The 23,745-nt window shown below is 37.3% G+C and overlaps 1 protein-coding gene across 2 annotated transcripts in view; it reads left to right on the top strand.

Annotated features, from left to right (window-relative positions):
• Positions 1–280: 280 nt before the first annotated feature.
• The window catches only part of LOC309498603 (uncharacterized protein), a 103,425-nt gene continuing 79,960 nt past the window's right edge, over positions 281–23,745 (top strand). Inside the window, exon 1 of one of the 2 annotated variants that reach the window (XR_014205991.1) lies at positions 281–443. The gene's annotated coding sequence lies outside the window, so the exon portion shown is untranslated. Of the gene's footprint in view, positions 444–15,532; positions 15,778–23,745 lie in introns of those variants that run through there. The other variant, XM_082169413.1, reaches the window with a different exon arrangement.

Here is a 23,745-nt window from a genome sequence, read left to right as displayed (position 1 = left end):
ACTTTTCTTTGCACATTTGCATGTACTTTTTCTACCTCATACACTAGAGAGTGTTGCTATTTGCACTTCTGGTTAGATGCTAACTGCATTTCCTTGGGTCTGTACTTGAACTCTGCAAACTGACAATAAAGTTCAATCTAATCTAATCTAAAAACAACAACAACTGAACCGTTGATGCAGCTGGGCAAGTATGCGTTGAAAGATGTACTGCACCTGTATTTGTGCATTGTGTTGAATTCTGCTGTTTTTTTTGTGTGTTTTTTTGGTGGGTGTTCAGACTTCAGTCTTTAGTACTTTGGATCTTTGTGCTTTTTTGCAGCAATGAGGACTTGCTTGCTGTGTCCTTGCAGAGGAGAAAGTGTGCTGCATGATTGCATCCGTGACACTAATGGAAGACTTGGCATTGAAGACGATGCTGGAAAGAAGTCCTCTCACTCAAGGAAGTTAGTGTATTTATGCACTATAGTGTTATGGATATGCATTTGAGATTGTGTATGTATATGGAGTCCCTAAAGGAAACTGCTTTTGCGAAAGTATGAAAACTTTCTTGGGGGAGCACAAAACTTTTGTGAGAGAACGCAAAAGCATTGAATTTACATTTTATCTTGTTATTTTTGGACCATGTGTGAGAATTATTAAAATATAAAAAATATATAAAAAAAAGTTTCATAGGAATAGATAAAAGCATAAGGGTTTGAGCAATGAGTGTCAGTAAATAATGACAGAATTTCCATTTTAATGAACCATTCATTCACTATTGCAGATGCATGAAATACTCTTATTAGCCACTAGATGGCAGGATGTGACTCTAAAATACATCTAAATCTAAACATCTAAATATATACAACAATGAGGGACACTGAGGCAACTGTATAGTCCAAAACTACTGTAATGAATATCAGGGACAAAAAATACTTTTTTTTTTTTTTTTTTTTTTACTTGTTACCAAAACTACTTACAATAACCAAAATACTGAGTGCACCTTTAATGTTTCAGGGCAAAAGATGAATGTAAAGATGGCAGGTGTGCCAGCTAAGTAGCGTTCTTTTAAGTATTATAGCCTATCTTGGCGTTACCCACAGTGACCTCCAAACCAGTAGACTGTGATAGGTCAAAGAATTCAGGGGTCAGGACCCTGTGATGCTGTCTTATTGGTGATCATGGTACAAAATACGCCCTGCTTAATTCCATTATTCATTGAGCTGACAAAAAGAACAGCTACTTATAATTCATTCAATATTAAGAAGTACTGATAAAATAGTGATATAATAGAACTTGTTTTTGCCAATTTTTATGTGTGTATTTTTTAGCTGTTTTGGACCATCTCATTGATAGCTTACAGTTTATATAATTTTTTTTTTTTTTAATTATCAGGAAGTTCAGTTGTTCTGTAATACATGACAGCACAGCTGGAAAGGACAAAAGGACTTATGGTTAGCTTTATAACACTGAGGGAAGGTGTTGGGCTGGTGCAGAGAGACATACTTAAAGGAACACTTCAACTTTTTGGGACTTTGGCTTATTCATCATATCCCTCAGAGTTAGATAAGTCCATACATACCTTTTTCATCTCCGTGCGTGCTGTAAGTCTGTTTGACGCACCCACCGCTAGCCTAGCTTAGCACAAAGACTGGATGTAAATGGCTACAGCTAGCATACTAATCCCAATAAGTGACAAAATAACGCCAACATTTTCCTATTTACATGTTGTGATTTGTATAGTCACAGTGTGTACAAATAACAAGGTCATTTGAGACACAGCCATTTTTTAAACGTTTAAATACTGGGAACTATTTTCTCAGAAGGCGAAGCACTGCTACTTGGGCGGAGTGATTAGCGCAGCACCCGAGAAGCGCCGTTCCGTCAACAAAACCAATGTGACTAACTAGCTAGTGGCGAACGTGATTCGTGATCATGGCTGACTTTGAGGAATTGTCAGAGGATTTTTATTTGGTATCAAACCAAGATCCAGAACCATATCGTTTTGAGCCAGAATACACAGACGACGAGTTACAAACTTTGGAAGCTGATAGACAAGATACCGAACAGACTGAGGTTGAGGGGAGAATCAGAACGGGACATTGCCTACTATTTCACAAACAAGGTCACTGTTTCTCAAAAATGAAAACTGCCCATCCCCCCCCCCTCCAATTCATTAGCAAGTTGAAGGCTACAGTCCTGAAAGTTACCTTTAGCGCCGCTTATTTGTTACTGAGGCGATAGAGCGCGTTTGTGACAACACAATACTAACATTACAGGGGATACATGGAGCCCGGGAACAACTGTAATAGTAGTGAGCACCCTATTCATGTAATAGTGTCACTAAGGTTACATTACATCTAGCTAATGGCACTGTAACAGTAGGCATACGTTAGTCATCTAAAAACATAACGGAACACTTACCGCAGCCGCAGGTGATCCACTTTGTCCTGTCTTTACTATCGATGGGATGGCCGTATCCTTCGGCACACGTTTCATGGTCCGTGTGGCAAATTCCATTTTTTCAAAATAGTCGTCCTCAGTGAAATGTTCTGAGCAAACGCGATAGTCATTGATGATGTCTACAGGTGTGTTTGGATCTATATCCAGAGCAAGGGGTGGTGGTGGCGAGGGGTGGTGGTGGCGCAATGGATAAGACACATGCCTTTGGTGTGAGAGACCCGGGTTCGAATCCACTGTGAGACACCAATGTGTCCCTGAGCAAGACACTTAACCCCTAGTTGCTCCAGAGGCGTGCGACCTCTGACATATATAGCAATTGTAAGTCGCTTCGGATAAAAGCGTCAGCTAAATGAATAAATGTAAATGTAAAATGTAAGTAGCCATTGATTCATCAGGTCAGCATTTTTTGGTTGGAATTCTATGAAACATCATGGTATTATCTGGTCTCCCCTGTTTATTGTCGCAGCTCTTTACAATACAGCGAACACCCATGATTGTAAACTTTGCATTTACTATCCAGTAATTGCTGACTCTGAGCGAACTCTTTGCTCCTCACCACGGCGCTTCTCGGGTGCTGCGCTAATCACTCCGCCCAAGTAGCAGTGCTTCGCCTTCTGAGAAAATAGTTCCCAGTATTTAAACGTTTAAAAAATGGCTGTGTCTCATATGACCTTGTTATTTGTACACACTGTGACTATACAAATCACAACATGTAAATAGGAAAATGTTGGCGTTATTTTGTCACTTATTGGGAATAGTATGCTAGCTGTAGCCATTTACATCCAGTCTTTGTGCTAAGCTAGGCTAGCGGTGGGTGCGTCAAACAGACTTACAGCACGCACGGAGATGAAAAAGGTCTGTATGGACTTATCTAACTCTGAGGGATATGATGAATAAGCTAAAGTCCCAAAAAGTCGAAGTGTTCCTTTAAAGCTACAAAATGTTTTCACCGCTAGGGGTCGCTAACCTCTTACAATAACAAAGGCGTAGATTGATGAGGCAGTGATTAGCGGAATCATGGAACTTGTCGTCATGCCGATGGATCTAATAATGTTTATGGATGAGTGAAAACATTCATAACATGACTGTGGTATGAATCTGGGCGCGATTGCTAATGAGAGACAGATATCAGCGCCATACGCGAGTCCCGCGGATATAAAGGAATAATGACATTTCATTCTACCGAACTAGCCGCAAGTGCTGAATTACTACTCACACAAGTCAGTTTATTTGACAAATTAAACTTGTGAGGTAACGCAGCGCTGTTTCACTTGGTCTAACGCTACACTATCATGCTAAACTGCATTTGAGTGTGTTGAAAGTGATAATGTTATTCTATGTGTTAGTTTGTTGGCTATATGAGACTAGCAGTAAGCTAGTTTTGCCGCAAAGCTCTCGGCATCGCGAAAACGGCACGCCGATATCCTCGTTTAAGTTCTCCTTTTGTTCCAAAGTCTGCTTGCCATGATCCATAATGTTTGAACGAAACAACAACAGCGTGAGAGTGCCGCTAAACAATATGCAGTTGTCCACATCTGTCGCCATGGTTATTATGGCAGGACAAGCGGAAACCAGGGATAACGTGGATATTGCGTCAGTGACAGGCGACAAGTGACAAGGGACGGGCACTATTTAAGATTGTGAATTTCTCTGAATTTACAAATTCTTGGAAGCATTTAGGATAATGTAAGTACATAATTGAAAAAAAAATGTAACACTGTGCAAGTGGTTTTTGGATATTTTGATACAAAATTCTTACATATTGAACCTTTAACCATTTCCTGTTATGCCCAGTACAAATTGTATAATTTTGGCCTGTCCCAGACGAAAGATGACCAATCGTGGCGATTTCTGTGGTCATGGCTCCTAAACTGTGGTCCTACATCGTACAATGAAAGCGGTTCAAAGACGGCCGTTGTCACGCTCTTGCGACCAAAGATAGCCTGCCATAATTTTCAGAGTGACACTAATGTAAGAGTGTCAGAACATCTCACAGTGTTTTTGCTGCTACAACCAACATCTAGTGACTAGCCAATAAAAATGCAACATAAAATGGCGTATTGATCAACACGACGGTGCTAAAACATAAAACGACTTACCTCAAGCTCCACTTACAAAATTGGCATACCAGGTTGGCCTCTTATCCCTAGCCATCGTCACGTCCATATTCTCCTCTTTTGCTTCCTCCTCTTTTTTACAGCGCATATAAAAACCACAATTGCCAAAGTGTGATTCATCTGGCTTTATTTGTTTACCACTAGTGCATACTGATGACGTTTTATTCTTCTATACTAACTTGTGTTGTAGCCTACGTTTCAATAGGTGTCATCATCGTACAGTCTACATGCATGTCGTAGTACTCAAGTTTATTGGATCCATGTCGTACAGTGTGATTTGTTATGATCTTTTAGGATTGCCCAAATCGCACAGTCTGTGGCATGAATCTCAACAATACAAGTGCATCAGGTGACGCTAATTGAATGACTATAGATAGCTTAGCCATCAAAGGTGAACATCTTTCAATTGCTCAAGCGACCCCCACGGCTATGAGACAACTCAGGGTCACATGCCATACTCTGTTCTCAGGCTGAATGAATGTGTGTGCTAATAATTGTAAAATAGAAAGGAAAGGTAAAGAAAAATGTAATACAGCTTTGGCTCTGTATTTGGGCACTGAAAAAAAATAATTAGTTAAAACTCCTAGCTCTTAGTGGTTAGATGAAATTCTTTGTGAATACGGTCCCTGGTCTTCTCCACTGTCTTTTAGGTCTTGTGTTCACTACACCAGCACTGTCTGTTGTTCTGTTGCTCAGGGTTCTCTTCAAAAAGAAAGCAATCCTGGAAAAGTCATGGAAATGAATAAAAGCTCATGAAATGTATCAAATTTAAAATTTACAAATTTTCTAGGTATTCTTTGCTCTAAAAATTTCAATTGGTTAAAATTGCTCTTGGGTACAGTAAAGTCAACTGTATATGATTGGTTTTTTTTCCAGTTATTTTCTGTGAATTGTTTGAACTGATTCACACATCAGTCTGAATGAATTAAAAATACAAAAATTTTGATTGATTCGCTATAAATTAATCATTCAGACTGATTTGTGAATCAGTGCAAACTATTCACAGAAAATAACTGGAAAAAACCCCACTCATAAATCATATAAGTTTGAATGATTCATTTGGGAATTGGTCTGAATGATTTAAAAAAATATATTAAAAAATATATTCAAGCTAATAATTGATTCAATACTACTACTAATTGATTCAATAACACTAATAATAATTTAAAAAATCATTCAAATTCAAATTAACTCAAAATGAACCAGTTAAACCGATTTGTGTTAATCTTATCCAGTAATCATAAATGTATGGAAAAGTCATGGAAATTTATGGGTCAAAATTGTTGGGACTGATTAAATGGTGGAATGGGGAAATTATTAAATGGTGATTTAAAAAAATAAAATAATTGTGTGTGTGGGTCAATGGCCTGAGGGTGGCCGGATATTGTTACCTTCAGTAAATTGTTTCTTGCCTTTGTCCTTCTTTGCCACTTTTCATTGGTTCAACCTTTCATTCAAAGTGAACATGTCTAGGTCCGTGTCTCTGTGCACAAACTCTGTCAATCCTCTGTCTCTAGTACCACACACACAGACTTACACACTGTGAGCGCTCACTTGTCTCTCACTGCGCACAAGAGCTCTTTTGTTCTGTATGTTTCTCATGACCTTTGACCTTAGGTATCAGTCGGGTGCCCATTGGGGTCTAAGAGGTGTTCCCTACTGTGTGTGTCTCTCACTCGCACACACAAACCCTGACAAAGAACTGGAGCAACTGCAAGAACAGATAGCAAACTCTGTGAAAAGAATTATTGATGCTAATCTTCTTTTACCTTTAATGTCTGCAAATGAAACACAGTTTTGAACAATTTCAGCAAATCAAAAAAAGGGTTTGTTGGGAAAGAAACGAAAGTATCCGTAATTTAAATCAAAGTGACATTTTAGTGAGCTGGAACATTGTGCGTGGGCTGTGGTTTACGCAGCAGATAGACTATCCTCAAGTGAGGATTTTATTGACCTGGATATATCCAACCTTGTCTAGATGCAAACATCACCAAGCAAGTGTTTTCCAGAACGACAGCGTTTCTTTTTCCTTCACTGTTCTTGTATTATCCTCAAATTCCCATTTTACAAGGTTTACAAGAAAAGTAAAAAATTGCATGCAACAGTCAGGGTGGTAAGCTTTTTTGGGGGCTTATCTACACTAGCTGTTTCCTTCCACCTATTTTTATGCGCATTTTGGTATATTGTATCAAAAACTACTGGATGGAAACGAAACACCAAGATGCACATATATTTTAAAAATGCTCCAAAAACTGCTGGAAAAAACGCTCATGTGAGTCGGATAAAAATAATTATCCGAAAAGAAAATGTGCGCATAAACTACGATGGAAACTCATTTACCACATAAATTCCTCGATGTAAATATATTTAAAAAAATCATATGACTTTGCGATGGGACGGCATAACTGGACCAACCAGCGGACCGATCTCGTAGCACAGCATCTGAAAAACTGTTTTGGTTGTTCTGAAATGACTTAGCAAAGTCTGTCATCAAATTGATTCGGTATAATTACCTCCCAGAACTGTCTTACAAGACTGCATTCCCAAAAAGCAGGCATCCGCTTCCAAAAGCAAGATAACCCGTTTATTGTGTTTTGTCTGTGCGCTCTGAGACGCAAGTAATTTATTATATATGAAAAATATATATATTGAAGGGGGTGGATTCTGGAATGCACTGCTGCTTCAATGTGTATATGAGTGATTATAGTATTAATCAATATGTTTCCTTGTTCCTTGAAGTTGAATGACTTCTCTGGAGATTTTACTTTGTCATAGAAGTTACCAGTGTGATTACTGAAATGTTATTTTTTAATTAGAACAGGTATTCTTTAATGTCTGTATTTGATATCTGAATGCAGTAACAGTGTTTGCTTATTTAGCCCGGCTTCCAGAAATGAAATATGGACTTGTTTTGTGTTTGAGAAAGGTCTTCAATGTGTTAAAACATATAGGGGTCATTGAAGCCAATAGTTTAAGGGACCATTTCTTTGTTAAAGCCTTACTTTCCAGTCAGACTAAAGTGTAGCTCTCCTTGAGAGAAATAATGTATTATCTTGATGTTTTGAGAGGACTCCCCTGTTTATTGTTAGAGCCTGGCCAAATCCAACCTTGGAAAAGCTGTGTGTGTTAGTCTTCTTGGCTACAGGTTAAGGAACCACTGGCATTATTGTAGATTGACTGAGTTGTTGTTCTGGACATGCTGGCGACCAGCAACCCAAATCTGCGACCTGGAAGGTCATGACGTGCCTAACTTCAGGGTCCAAGTGTCAGCCGCATAATCGATGGATATATGCTTCAGTCTATCTGTATATGTGTGGAAAATTACTATGTTTATCTATGTATTAGCCAATCAGAAACTGCAACCTGAAGCAAGGACGTAGCTTAGACCTTGGTGTAGGGTATAACTGCCGTGATCTTTGTAACTGTAAGCGGGGCGGCCTACAAACTCCTGTGTGAGTCTTGAAGCTGACTTCTGCTGATGAAACGGCAAAGTAAAACTTTTCTTCAGTTTGTTATAATTCTGACTCCGGGTCTTCTTTCAAACATCTGGTGTTTGGGTCCTAAACTGTTACCCCCTAACAATATACAGTGGCTTCTTCTACTTTTCTTAGTGATATTTAGCACCAGTTTATCAGGAAGTCACGATTTTTGTTCTCTTCGACTGGAAATGGTGCTTTATTCTCAAATGTTTGATGTGATGTTCCAATTTTGCGCATAAGTTAAATTCGCAACTTTGGATGGAAACATAGCTACTGTAACTCTCTCGGATGTGGGAAAGACAGTTAAGGTGGACTCATCACAGAACAATACATGTTTTACATTGTCCACAGTCCAAGATTTCCTCTGCTGGCACTATTGAAATTTATATTTGGCATTGGCATGAGTGACCAAAGGTTTGACCATGAATATTGACCCTGTGGAGCTCCAAACAAAAAAAGTTTTGGTGTAAACAGGAGAGTCGTGGTGCGCATTTAGTTCTGCAGTGATTTGGGCAGCTTTGTTTTTTTGATACAATACGGGTTAGTATCCGGCATCTCGGGATGCACAGATGTGTCAATTTTGGCAGATACTAATAACCACTAATTCTTTATATTTGAAAGCCGATAACCAATATATTTATCGGTTTAAAATCCATGTCTCAAGCACTTCAACATAAATCAAACATATACAGCACTGTAGCCTAGTTTGAACCAGTGTTTTAAAATTAATTTTACACTCATATGGACAACTTTCTTTATCAAAAAGGAAAAGATTGCCTTACAAATAAATAAATAATGCAAACAGGTCATTGGACAAAATTACTTAGGTATAAAGAATCAAAATGCATGACAATTGACACACATTGACAATAATGGAGTGATTTTAATTAAACCAAATTGTCGATGAAAATAATAGGAGAAAAATAAAAGTGATAGTTATTATTAATAATGCATCAATGTTTTTGAAAAAGAAAAATCTAAAATGAATATTACTGTTTCAAATAACAGCACTGCTGTTTGAGCTTTGTGCGATTAAGCTGAAGAGCTGAATGAGCACCGGGAAATTGAAGCACTTTGTTAGCGGGTTAATTAGCTCAACGAAATGCATCCTATATGAGATTAATCAGATATTAATACAACATAAACATAATATTGCAACTTATATCTGCACAAAGTGATGCGAATGCACAAGTGAACTTGAACTAAGTTATGTGCTAGGTTAGTTATAATTACCATGAGTCTCTATGAATTTGATAGTATAATGTATTTTGTTTTATTACTAGAGTTATTTCTTAAGATTCGTAAGAAACATAATCTCGTCTTTCAAACATTTCATACATAAAATATTAAATCATATACTTCAAAAGATTAAGTCAATGACATCCATGCTTGTTTCTTCAGGGGAAGAAAGGGGGTACTACAGGGTTTGTAGTACTGCGGGACGCAGACAGACCCTTCTCATTTGAGCTGATGCGCTATTACTAAACATGATCACCGATAAACTGAAGTGCTTTATTACCGCGTTAATTAACTTAACCAAACACATCCTATATGAGATAAATCAGATATATATACACAAAATAAACATAATACTACAACTTTCAATTGCACAAAACAAAAGGCTGTGAAAGCACTAGCGACTAACGTTCTATAACATGGCCGTACAAAGAATTCACATTCTTTTACAGTAGTGTTTTCTTTATAATTGTATGTAGCCTATATGACAGATTTGTGCTGCACATGTTGCACTTAACTGTATTTTCTTTTTCGAAGTGATTCCAATCGTATTTAAAGAAATTCAAAACCATCATGGCGAACAGTGCGCATCTGAAGTGATACGTTTTCTTATCAGCCAATAAGCATAACATTAAAAAATGAACATATATTAGCCAATACCGATATGTCGTGCATCCCTTTCAGACAACTTTCTCTTGCGTCAACAGTTACTCCTGTTGGATGTGGTTAATCCTTCGTGGCGGAATGCCGACATTACCCTGGACACCGTGCAATGTTCCCTCTAATAATTTTTTTTGCTGAGCAAAATTTTCTCCATTGGGCAGACATTTTGGCCAACTGAGTAAAACATTATTTATACCAGACCTGTACAGCGTGTAAACACAATAAATGGTTTCATCATGCAGTTGTAACTTATAACTTTAATGTGCCATTTCTAATGTATTTGACCCTTGATGTAACTTAGTGATAAATTAAATCATATTTTTTAAAACAAGCAGTCAGAAGTCTTTAATTAAGCACATTTTAGGTTACCTGTTTTTTCCCCCTGTTTTTTAACCAAGACTTTACCAAGAAATTTTATTTAATTAAAAAATCCCCCGCAGGACAGTTGTTCAATTCTTTATAATGATATAATATAATATGAAACAAATTAAGAAGTCAGACCGAGATGGTTTGGGACAACCATAAGGTGTTTTTGTGCAGTCAAGTATATGCTACAGGCAGCATTAAACCAACAAAATTAAATGTTTGTTTATTGCTTATGAATTTCCAAGATTTTCTTTATTGGGGATTTTCTAACTTTTTAATAGCAAGATCCCTAAACAATACCCTTGTGAGATCAGTTCTTTATTAGGCTTATAATATAATAAAATATAATATAAAAAACTGAAATGATATCAGTTTAAATGCTTCAATTTGTTTGAATATTATATTATTATAATATGAAGTCAAACTGAAGCATTTAAATAGATCTAATAGCTAAATATTTTCTAGAAAAGTGAACATGTGAACTTATTTATAGTTATCCAAACATCCCTGAAACCCATAAAACACACAAAAATGTCTGTATGTAAAAATGTATGTAACTGAGGTATTTTGAGTTTGTATGCTTGTATGCACCTGTGGTTGGTGTGCAATTGTAAATGTCTGAGTTTTGTTACCATTCTGTGCCCATCATCCGTTATTTCCACCTCTTAATCAAGCCGCTCTTCTTTAAAACATGACTTTTTATTTCATGTCTTTGCGTTGAGTTATCTGGTCCGCAAACATGACAGTATTCTTACCGCGACTTGCTCACTGCCGCTCACATCGTTCTCTTTCTATTTTATTTATTTTATTAGTTTATTTGACAGGGACCATGCACAGTTCAAGCCCTGAGTTAGCTACACAGCTGATTTACATCTGTGGTCCCTGGGCAAGGAAGATGAAAAGACAATACAGACAATACTATCAAAACAGATATAAACTTAACAACAAACAACATGTGACACGCATTACTCACATATAAACCAAAATACAAATATACATTCCATGTTATATAAAGATTAATTATCACATAGCTGATTCGCCTTCAGCCAAGTCTTTAAGGACATTTTAAAACTGCTGAGACTTGCACAATCTCTAATGTGAAGTGGAATTAAGTTCCACTTTTCTAGGACAGTAAATGAAAAAGCTGATTGACCAAATTTAGTCTTCCTAAATTGAGTGTAACAGTCACCTCTTACAGAAGCCCTGGTGACCCTTACATTATCTCTGCAAAATGACACACATTGCTTGAGGTGGTGCAAGATCATGGGTCAATTTATACATCAGGCACATGTCTGCAAAACAGAGAAAACTGTCAAAGGTTAATAGGTTGTATTTTTCTATAATGGTGCAGTGGTGGTACTTTCTTGTTTTTTTGTCAAGAACTTTCACAGCTTGTTTGTAAAGGGTACATAAAGGTTTTAGCGTAGTCCCACCCGCCTGGGACCAGCTAGTAGAACAGTAAGATAAATGTGAAAAGATCATTGAATGCAAAAACAGTTTAGCTGCGGCTATTGGTAACTGGTGTCTTATATGTCTAAAATGAGCTAAACTAGCTCTATTATATATATATATATATATATATATATATATATATATATATATATATATATATATATATATAAAAATTATTATAATAATAATAAATAAATAAATATATTATTACCGCGACTTGCTCACTGCGGCTCACATCGTTCTCTTTCTATAAAACCTGTAAAAACGTAAAACATTTTATGTGTTTTGTCCATTCATTTACAAGACAATGGCGTTTTGGATACATAAACCAATCTCGAAATATCTGAATGCATGCGTTTATGAATGCATGCGACACTGTCATAGAACACATCCGATCTGTGTCACATATGAGCAAAAAATCGGAATTGGGTCACATTTCACTGACAGTGTAAACGAGGCCTTAGAGGGAACATTGATGCCGTGGCTCTCGATACACCACAAAGACTTGCTTTCCTCCTGGTCACATATGCGCCAGTGAGATGCGCAGTTGCGCTCCAACAATGTCCTCTTTTGAACTATGATATGTCTCCCATTATGTTGTGTGAATTGCAATGTTTTATGTGCAGCTGTGCTATTGCTCTGCTAATTCAATCTCCACACTTTGCTCTGACTGATGGAATGTGCAATCAGTGGAGATTGGCCACTAGGCCACGTACAGTATGTTAGTGCTGTCAAATCGATTAATCTTGATTAATCACATCTAAACATAAAGTTTGTGTACATATACTGTATATATGTGTATATATGTTCTTTATAATATATTTACACTTATCTTTTATGTTAAATACGATTAATCGCAATTAATCTATTTGACAGCACTAATGTGTGTGTGTGTGTGTGTGTATATGTATATACATACACACATACACCGATACATCATCTATATATACCCAAATCATCAGATTACACTGCTCAGGCTGACCATGGTTTAGCGTTACCCATAGATCTACTATGTCATCCAAGCTGCACTAGTCACAGTCTGCGTGTAGCTGTCCTCAGTGTTATGCTTATTGCTATGATTCAGCAAAGCCAGCAGAGCATAGTACAAAACACAGACAGAATGTTCTGTCTGCTCGCTGGATTACTGGAGCTATTTCCAGATAGCACTCTGTAGTTTTCTTTCTGACACACATACACACACATACAAGGTTTTTAAGGGCGGCCTGCCTCTGGGGACAGCTGTGATCTCTCTGAGTTAGGCTCACTGAGCCATGGCTCCTATACATTCATGTGTGAAAGCAATGATGGCTATATGTCTATAAGCCCAGAAGAGTTCTGGCCAGTTTTTGGAGTCATGAATCTTAGATCTTAATGCTCTAATATTTGGATGCTGGAGTCTGGAGTCTGGAGTCCTTATGCTTTATACATACAGCAAACATGAAATGTTCAGTCTGATGAAAGACTGATGAAAGACTCTGGGTGTGACTGTGTTTGACTGTGGGACATGATGTACTTCATCTGCTGTTGTATAGATAGTCTGTATGCTATATGTATATATAGACTCATTTACAGTATGTAAATGTGTAAATGTGGGTCAGGAAAAAAAGAGGAGATTATGTACAGACAGATCTGCTGTTGGTGTCAGAGCTGTGGGATATATTAGATTGAGGGATTTCTAGGACAGACATCAGAGAACATTCAGATTGCCCTAAACCATATACACACAGTTCAGGATGTCCTCATTTATTTGCCATATACACATACTTTATTTGCCATGACACACTTCCATTGCTATATGTGTAATACTCCTGACAATAATGCTGGTACAGTTTAGAAATGTACAGTATTAGATAAATGTTGGACTAACTCTACATTATGACTGCATTTTAGAATAATAGTACAGTCTGGGAATTATGTAGTGACCAAAAGATAAAAAACTGGTCTTATAATTTGGATCAGAGAGGGAGTGATAGGAAGGTGATAATGCTATTTGAAGACGAAGATGACCATGGTTATGAAATCTGTCATATGAAGGCATATACAGTATAGGTTATCTTTGATTAGTTGTGTTGACACAGTAAGTTTGGTTTTGATCCGAAAACTTGATAAGGGAAATTCTTTGATAAGGGGATTGAAAAAACAACAGGATTTGAGAACTTTACCTTTGCATACCATACGTATATTAAGAGATAACATTTTCTATTGGCAAGTTCTCTTTTGTTGCACCTTTTTTCATTGTGAACATATGTATGGTTATCATGCTTATCAGTCGCAGATTCGAATCTCAGATTCAGATCATCAGATATAAATGACTTTTGGGAATCAGAATGTGTTCAGAACATGAATATGATCTTATGATATATATATGTGTATATATATATATATATATATATATACTGTATATATATATATATATATATATACACAGTATATTGTACTATATATACTGATGTATTATATAGTCGTTGTAATAAATATCTTTCTGGAGTAAACCAATTAACTAAGTGTCTGATAAATGTAGTTACTGTCTCCCAATAGAAAGAACCAATTCTGAACTGCCTGAAAGGAGTTGTCAGTAATTCCACTCTTACTTCTTGCACGAACCTACGTAGGTTTATTACATAGTCCTCATTAGCTGACCGTGAACAACATCTACTTAGACCCACCCTCAAACACTGTAGTTGTAGCTGAGGCCTGAAATAGTTTGGTTCGCATTGTCGACATGTTGAGAAGACTCGGTTTTCTGTGCTACGAAAGTTTACTTCCAAAGGATATGATTGACATGGTAAAACCGGCACATTGTTCGTATCACTGTGTACAAGTGCTGAGGAAGCCTCCGGAGCTGAAATTCAGATATGGTAATGGCTGTTTAATTTCCGTGACGCGCTGTAAGTGGTAGACCAACCACAACAGACTGAGCCATCTGACCAATCAGAGCAGAGTAGGCTATCGGAAAGGAGGGGTTTAGAGAGACTGAATCCTTTATCAAACCTTTTCAGACACTGAGAAATTAAGTGAACCTGCAATGTATATTATGAGGAATTTAAAGTGTTTTTTGACCTTGAATCCATGTAAACATATTGAAGGAGACCTCCAAAACAAAGTTAGGAACCTTTAAAATAGCATAATAGGGGCACTTTAATGGTAAGTTTTATGCTATTTTCATACTGTTTTATGTCTGTCAATTGCATCTTAAAAGAAAACTAACACATAATAGACAAATAAACATATGCAGCAGCTTCATGCCCCATGCACGCTAATTGAAAGCTGTACTGTACCACTTAACTAACACATGTATAGAACTACTAAGATTTTAAAAAGTGTTTTATTTTTTCTTCTTCCCCCGTGTCTTTTCTTGCCAATGGCACCAAGTAAGCTGCCACGACTTCCATTGGTCCTTTCTCAAAAGCACACAGACACACTGTGTGTATGCTTACATAACTTCACACGCTGTGGGGATGCAAACTCAATACAGTGCAAACAGTAAATTTTATTCTTCCTCTCTCTCTCTCTCTCTCTCACACACACACACACACACACACACACACACACACACACACACACACACACACACACACACACACACACACACACACACACACACACACACACACACACACACACACACACACACACACACACACACACTGCATTTGCAGTGGACTTTGGCCTGTACCAGATGGCTTCTGCTCTGCTACAGGACTGAGTCTCTGAAAGGGGAGGGTAGGAGAGCTGGGGGGGGTGGAAGAGTATGCAGAAAAGTGGCAGTGGTCTTTTCACTGAGCGTTTGTGTCTGGAGCGTTCACTAGCTTCTACCACTCTCTCTCTCTCTCTCTCTCTCTCTCTCGCTCTTTTTGCTCAGGGAAGAGGTTGAAACTGGATTTAACTGACTGAGGAAAGAAAGTAAAGTGAAATAGAGGAGCAGAGCAGAAGGTGTGTTGTACATGTTTTTCAGATATCTCTGCATGAATATAAAGAACGGTCCCCACACGGAACGGACGGCTGAAGTTGTGGAGTAGTGGGTAAGTATATTTCTGGAGTCTGGCTGAGTGTCGTGTGTATGTGAGTGAGTGTGTTTGTGAGGTTAGGTTTTGATACCATGAGCATGTTTTTCTCAGTACAGTTTTTCACTTCATGGCAATGGGAGGGTCTAAAGTTAGCACACAGGTTTTCTTCATCTAAACACGTGGCTTTAAATGTCTTAAACGTGATTTAAATGTAACAGTATTTCACTTTGGGAGGCTTATGATCAGTTTAGAAGGGTAAAAAGACTATATTTTTGCAGACAAGATTTGCACGATTTGCACGTACATACTTGATAAAAGTACTGTTGACATTATGTCTACTCTGTGAAATCTGTAAAAGTAAGAAATATTATGATCCGTGAGCATGTGCTGTTTATGAGTTATGCTATATACTTGACTAAATGTCATATGAATTTGTATGCATGCGTGCATGCGTGTGTGTGTGTCATATACTCATCTGGGGTGTTTGCGTGTGTTATGGATGTGTATTAATCAGATTGTATTATTAACGGAGGGGTTGCTCACTGCTGCAGTGTATGATGGACTCAGCTGCCGTCTTTTTCCTCGTCTGTCTCGTCTGTGTCTCCTTTGTTCAGACGTCCAGACATCTACTGCATCCAGAAATAGAGACTCACTCTCTCTTTCTCTCCCTAGTGTTTTGAGGGGGCACACACAGAGACATAGTTTCAGACGGCATCAAAGCAGTTCCTCACAGCTGTCTGCATATGCCGTCGACTGATTGATAAGCCAAGCGACGCAAGAAAAAGCTCTGATTCTTTCTTATCGCTCCCTAATCCATACAATCGCTCCTCAGTTACTTGCTTAAGGGCTTTGAATTGTTTATGCTTATGCTGCATTAGCAATGTGTGCGTGTGCACACAGCCTGCAAAAGTTGTCGGGTGACTTTTCAGGTTCAGGGGTGGTTGGCTGGTAATCTGCATGAGAGTTTGAAAATATACAGCATGTCCAAAAGGATATCCTGAGGGGAAACCGCCTAAAATAGCCATACTTTTTGAACTTAATTTCAAACTCTTATCGCAAGTTTTGTGCTTAATATGGAGAACGAAAGAATCTGTGGCAGAGAAACTGATAAAAGACAGAAAGAAAACAGAGTGAACAAGCAGAAAGGGAGGTAGAGATACAGACTGAGAATGAGGGAGAGAAAAGGGCTTACTAGGAAGAGAGACACATGCGGTCTTTGCATGCCGTGCATTCTTAGTGGCTGACCCCTATGGAAAATAACAACAGGCACATGTGAAGGTCATTCAGTCATCATCCTCCCTTCTGACCACTTGCACACACACACACACATACACACCATTGGTCATATAGTGGACTTTCAACACTTGCTTCGCTCACAAACCTTATTGTCAGCACTTGATAGAACCTCCTAATGCAAGTCTTCATTGCGTTATTCGGTTACACTGAGAGAGAATGAGAAAAGTGGGACAAAATCAAACAGAGGAGGCACCTGTGATTAAAAAGTGTTTCTTGTTGTGTCTGATTCGGTCTGATCTCATCCCTTTCCTCCTCTTTTTAATCTGATTAGTTCTCAGGTTTTTGCTGAGCTGGCTCATACCGAGGAGCGAGAGGTCACGATGACTCCCATTGTGTTTGTGAAAGGAGACGATGAGGTCATGAGGGACTTTGGTCCTTCACAGGTTAAAGTTCAGATTACGGGCAGGCTCTGTTCTTGGTTGGATGCTGTTTTGAGTGGCTAAACTGAACAAGATGACGACTGGAGAACCCATTAGATTAGATTATATATACTTAAATATGTAAATATACTTATATAATATTTATTTCTTGCCGTTTGTCAGAACGTGAATAAACTAAATGTTCTACGTTTTTCTCTATGAATGGACGATGATGCAAATTTTTTATTTGTTATTAGCGTCCGTGGGATTTTTGTGAATACTCTACTCCCATCCTTACCTTTGCTCTACTTCTGTCTTCCTGCACTGTTATGCAATGTCTGAAGATTTCACACTCTGCCTTGTAAAAAATAAATTATTTAAACCACAGTGATCATATATAATTAATGAGAAACCATCTGCATATATATGATCTATATGAACTACTGCTGTTTAAAAAGAACAATGTGATCTTCTGCTGAGATGTATGAACTCAGTTATGTCAGTTACACAATATTGAGAAAACTGAATTCTGATCATTTCATGGCATTTAGTTATATTATTTTAATTTAACATTTCAGACTCCGTGAGGTGAATTGGAAGCACTGCTGGGTTCACCACAAGATTTCAAAATAGTTGTTGATAGTGTAACTTGACCTCAGCCAATGGCGTCGCTCAGAGCTGCTTTAATCCCTCCCACATGTAAACAATGGCATGTTGCCCAGAGCAACTGCCAAAACCGCCATGCCTCATATGAACTGACCGAAAGTGCCTTTTCCCACCCCTCTCTTTGCCGTATTCTATTACTCTTTTTCTGCTTTCTTTCTGTTGTTAGTTCACAGGAAGAGAAATAAAAGAGTTGCACCTGTAGTCAATGTGCTTTTGTTTGGGCACATGTATTCCCAGTTGTATTTGCTTTGATTAAACAACTACTACATTGTTTTTATTATTATTATTATTATTATTATTAGCTCAATTGACTGATGTTATCCCATTTTTAATCCTTTTTTTTTAAATAGCAGACCAGGGGCTTTCTTAGAATGTTTATTAGTATAAAAGTAAAATTAGGCTATATTATTATCTAGCTAAAAAAAAAAAGAAAGTATAATTGCTTACAGTATCATAATTACTTTTATCTCATGTGGGCTCATCTTATTTGTTGGGATACAATGTAGCACTTCTCTACTTGTGGTTGCCTTTATGAAGAAAAAATATTGCTCAATCCAATTAGCAAGTGCTTTGTTTTTTGCTTGCAAAATTCAGAAGAGAAGAATGAGCCGACTGAAGGTCGACTATCAGCACGTGTGAAGTTGACTATGCTGTGCATTAAATTCAGTTCTTTGCTTATAAATGCAAAGGAGCGTATCATGAGACTGTTTGAGCTAGATGAAGTCTGACAGTCTGTATTTAAATGGAATGTGTGGCAGCTAGAAGGGCAGCAATGCTGAAAATACATTGAGGACTATATCTGGTTTTCGATTAGCCATTATGACAGATCCCAGATGTTTTTAGTTTCTATAGTCAGAAGTATACAGCCTCTAAAGTTTGGAGTTGGAATGTTTTTTAAGATGTTTTTGAAAGAACTCGCTTATTTGATCAAGTATACAGTAAAAACACTAATATTTTGAAATTAAATAACTTAATTTTATTTTATTGTAAAATGTAATTGTCAAAGCTAAATCATTCATTTCAGCATTTAAGCATCATTTCAGCATCATTACTCCAGTCTTTAGTGTCACTTGATCCCTCAGAAATCATTCTAATATGCCGATTTGGAGCTCAATAAACAATTAGTTTTATTGTTAATGTTGAAATCGGTTGTGCTTTTTCAGGATTCTTTGAATTGAAGTTTAAAAGAACAGCATTTTTTTTTAAAAGAAACATGTTTTAGCATTATAAATGTCTTTGCTTTTCTGATCAATTCATCCAAAGTGTTTTCTTTAGGAAAAAAAAGAGACATTTTTTACTGACCACAAACTTTTAAACGGTTTTGTGTCTTACATTAGTAATGTTAATCTAAGATAGTATACTTAAAAGTAAAATGACACAACATACCACAATAACAAAATGTAAAATATATTGCTCGAAGGAACTCTCCGGAGATCTCTCTCCACACTCAGTTTCATTTGACGCACTAAACAGAAGTAGACTTTGTGACCTCATTATAATTGGCTAAACACAAACATTCATGACGCAAGTAGCTGACAGATGTAAGAGCTGTAAGATCAGGAGGAGAATTTGGAAGAAAACAGGACAGATAAACAGAAAGCGAAACTTTGAATCTGAGACGGTTAGTCGTGTTGTAGATGAAAGAGAGAGTGAGACAGATGCCTTGGGCTAAGTCTGACCCAGCTGTGTAAAAATACCATCTATACACTCTCAAACACTCTCGTCAACTGAAGATTCTGTTTATCTCCCTGTGCCTCCAACCAAAACAGGGACACAACTCCTCATCCAGAAATAGATCAGACATAGTGTGCTGTAAATGACACTATAGAGTCCTGACAGGGTTCGTATAGGTTTGGTTGTTGTTGGTGTTTTTCTATTTGAATAAATGGGTATTGAGAGGAAGGCTGCTTACTACAACTAGATTTTTTCTCTTACTACAACTATTGTAGAGTTTATGCTTGTGAATGGTGCTACAGATATTAGATTAGAGCATCTACTGTACATGCATCCCAGAATAGTCCAAAGAATGACAGGAAGTGGGTTGCCACAGTTTCAGGGGTCAGGCAGGGTCAACTGCTGTATGTGTGACTGGATGAGACTGGAGTAATAGAATTTGAGCAGCTTATACTGGAACACGCACGTCGCTTCTTGGGGACATTTGACAAATGGTGTGACAAGAACACAGTTCTTCACTACACCTTTATTCACAGAGCTCAGGCATGTTTATATTTATATCTATAGTTGTGCATTATAAGCTTTAGTGATGCAAATTCTCACATATGAAAATATGTTCTGACAGTCATGCAAATGAGTATTTTGTATTGTAAAACGTTTCCCTTTGGTTGTCGATGTCTTTTTTTTCTTTTTTCTGTTTTTCAATACCCAATGACAGCAATTCAGAGAAACATCAAGAGATTGTTCTTTCATAGCTCAGGAACACGTTCTGTAATTAGATAAATTGGTACCATATGTGTTATTGGAAAATATTAGATTTATTTAATTTTGATTCATTTTTCATATAATTTTTTTGTATGCTCATTTCGCCTATTTTTACATTACAATTAGCTGCACTGTCATCTTACAATCAAAGTTCTTTAATCTTTAAAAACACTATTTTTTACACTGGGCATTATAGTGTTGTGATGCCTAAATGAACTTGTGGCATTAAAAATGATTGATTGTAGTTTTTTTTTTTTTTTTAAACAAATAGAATATTGTCCTTAACAAGAAAATTATTATTTGATCGTATTGACCAAAGTTTTAATGTGTGCTTATGTTTTATTAGTCCTAATGAAATTGGAATAAAGTTTTTTTGGCTTTTAGTATGACATTTATTTAGGTTATCTGTAAGCTAGTGTGCTCCAAAACAATGACAAAATTCTAATTTAGAAGATACTCAACTTAGTCTCTAACTTCCGCCAAAATGGATCAATGATTTTGATGACATCACTCTGCACTCTACTCTCAAATTTTCTGTCCAATCAAATTCTCTATAGAATTCGAAGCGTCCCGCCCCTTACACTATAAATAGACGCTGAAGGCACTTCAGTGGGCCTTTAAAGCCTCAGTTATTTCTTAGATGTTTCTACTAAAAGATTTTTCTTTAGGAGAAGATAATTGAAATAACTGACTTTTAATATTTTGCTAAATCTTTGCAGTGTGTGAACATTATCTGAAATTTATGAGGATAGAAACAGCAAACTTAAGCAAACAAAATGGCTCTCAATTTAATCTCAGTGCTGTCTGGTAGAACAATTTTTCTGATATACTATTCTATATAGATATTAAAGTGATCTAATAAATTTTTTTCTTTCCTTTACAAAAAAAAAAGAGAAACACACAGACAGCAGCGAATCAATTTGGAAATAGCACACTCCCGGTTTTCTTCTAGCTTCCTGCTGCACTGGGAGGTGCCAAAGAACACGTTCCAGTCGTTCTTCTGTGTAGTAAATCCAACCACGGAGAAAAATCACACTCCAACGTTAATTAATGGATTAATTTCGGTCAATTTAACATCAGAGCACAGCACGTGTTTCAGAAACATCTGTTTATGGCATTCTTGTGCTAGTCTTTTTGTGTTTTTTGTTTTGTTTTGTGGGGTTTTTGTTTTATTGGGACTGAAACAGTCACCTTGTCTTTGTTTACTCTATCCAGCAGAAATGTCTCTTAACACATCGTTAGACTTTCAGCATTTCTTAGCAAAACATGAGAGTGCCTCTCTGTGTACATTACACATGACAGAATGAGACTGTGTATGAAAGTTAGCCAAAGCAGTTGAAGAAAGCTAAGTGACCGCTGTGTTTATTATACTGTCATATGTAGAAGTCCAGAGAAGCATGTGGCAAGTCATGTAGCTGTACGCGCACAAAACACACACTGTACTCAGCCGTTAATCAACATGAAGTGCTGTTCACAACACATTCAATCTATAATGTATGTCATTATAGAAGTCACGGGAATTAATGTAGATGTTAACAGTGTGTATTTCTGAGGGAAACATAATATTAATTGAGAAAAAAAAACTGGAGTGGGATTTTTTTGTCCATTGGGAATTGATTGGATGATAAAAAGTGTGTTACAGACCTGAATAAACGTTTGCAATACCCAAGCAGCTATTTTTCTGTTTGTTGACAGTATCCAATAGCCTGTAAGGCCTTAGTGACGTGGAGAAAGGGAAAGTTGTTTTAGAAGGAAAAAAGTTACTGTTTTTTATTTATTTATTATTATTAAATATTACTTAAGCCCTATTCGCACTGGATTTGGGGACCTTGTGTGATTTAGAAATTACCCCCCCACTTCTGAATTTCGTGTGGCGCATTCGCACGGGATAAGCGAAGCCTGTGATTTTACTCGAATTTACTGACTTATCTCCCGGATATGATGTCAATAGGCTATTGCTTGGAAATGTCTTGTCTTCATAGGTCTAGCTGTATGATATATCATAAACAGAATGATGTTCTTTACCGCATGCTGTTATATGTGTCATCCATCTCCATCTAATCGTTCTTTTTGTTTTTGCTCTTCTGATGGTTTTCAGCTTTCTCTTTCTGCAAATTGTATAGTTGTGTGGTGTATAGCGATATTACCCAGCACCCAAAATACTATCAAAACACTCCAACGCAGCCATTCTTCGTGAAAGATGGATAAAAAAGCGCACAGGAAACAAAAACCTTGAAAAAATTATATACGACCCCGCCAAATCACAGAGATGGCGATTCGCACGGGACTAATATTATCACGGGACCTCGGTGTTCGGCGAAATATGGAGGGTTATTTGCGGGGGAATTTTTTACTTTACAAATTACAGACATGGCCGATTCGCGCGGGATTAAGATCACAGACAACCTCAGCAATTATTACAAATGACTAGAGGTCACCAGGTAATACTAATCCAGTGCGAATAGGGTTAAAGACTATTAGTTTTTCTTCTTTCAATAATAACATTCTCTGATAAATCATTCATAATAAGACCAGGAGCATGCATTAAAAAACTATATATAATACATTTTGATTGACTTTAGATGCTATTCTGGCCATATTTAGACCTCTCTGGTTGAAGAGACATTTGGAATAGCTGGTTTCTCAAAAGGCTTACTATTTTCAGGTAGAAAATATGACAAAATGTGAGACTGGAAACCCAACCCCCCTTATGACATCAATGTCAGTGGTAACTGAGAAGCCAGAATGCCAGTAACTATGAAAGAGCTGTGGGTTCTCTTAAACAGGTAGGTGTCCATTCTAAAGCCAGAAAGAAAAAGAACCGGTCTGGAATGTAGTTTGACAGGCAACATGTATGTCGATACAGTTTCAGGACATCTGGCCACAGTCCAAACAAGGATTCATTGAGCAACTCTTTGAGGGATATTTTTCTTCATTCTTTTTTTTTTCACCATTCACTAAGCATCTAGAGCCACAGAATGTCTCTTATTTGACCAAAAGATAGTTTGGACTAAGAAGTGTCTAGGACGGTTTCCCTTTAGAACTGTTTTCATGTGTTTGTTCTAAATTCAAACCTAGTCCATTTTCAGCATGATCATTGTATGTTTGTAGAATGGACACATGACTTCATCATAATAATGGATAGAAATGATGTTTTTACTAGCGCAATAATCAGCAAGGGGTCCATGTTTTCCCTGCATTTGTCTGCCGCTCAGGAAAGGAA

The sequence above is a fragment of the Leuciscus leuciscus genome, assembly GCF_965113295.1.
Source record: "Leuciscus leuciscus genome assembly, chromosome: 5".
In the NCBI taxonomy this organism is placed as follows: domain Eukaryota; kingdom Metazoa; phylum Chordata; class Actinopteri; order Cypriniformes; family Leuciscidae; genus Leuciscus; species Leuciscus leuciscus.
This window is presented reverse-complemented; position numbering and strand designations above follow the sequence as displayed.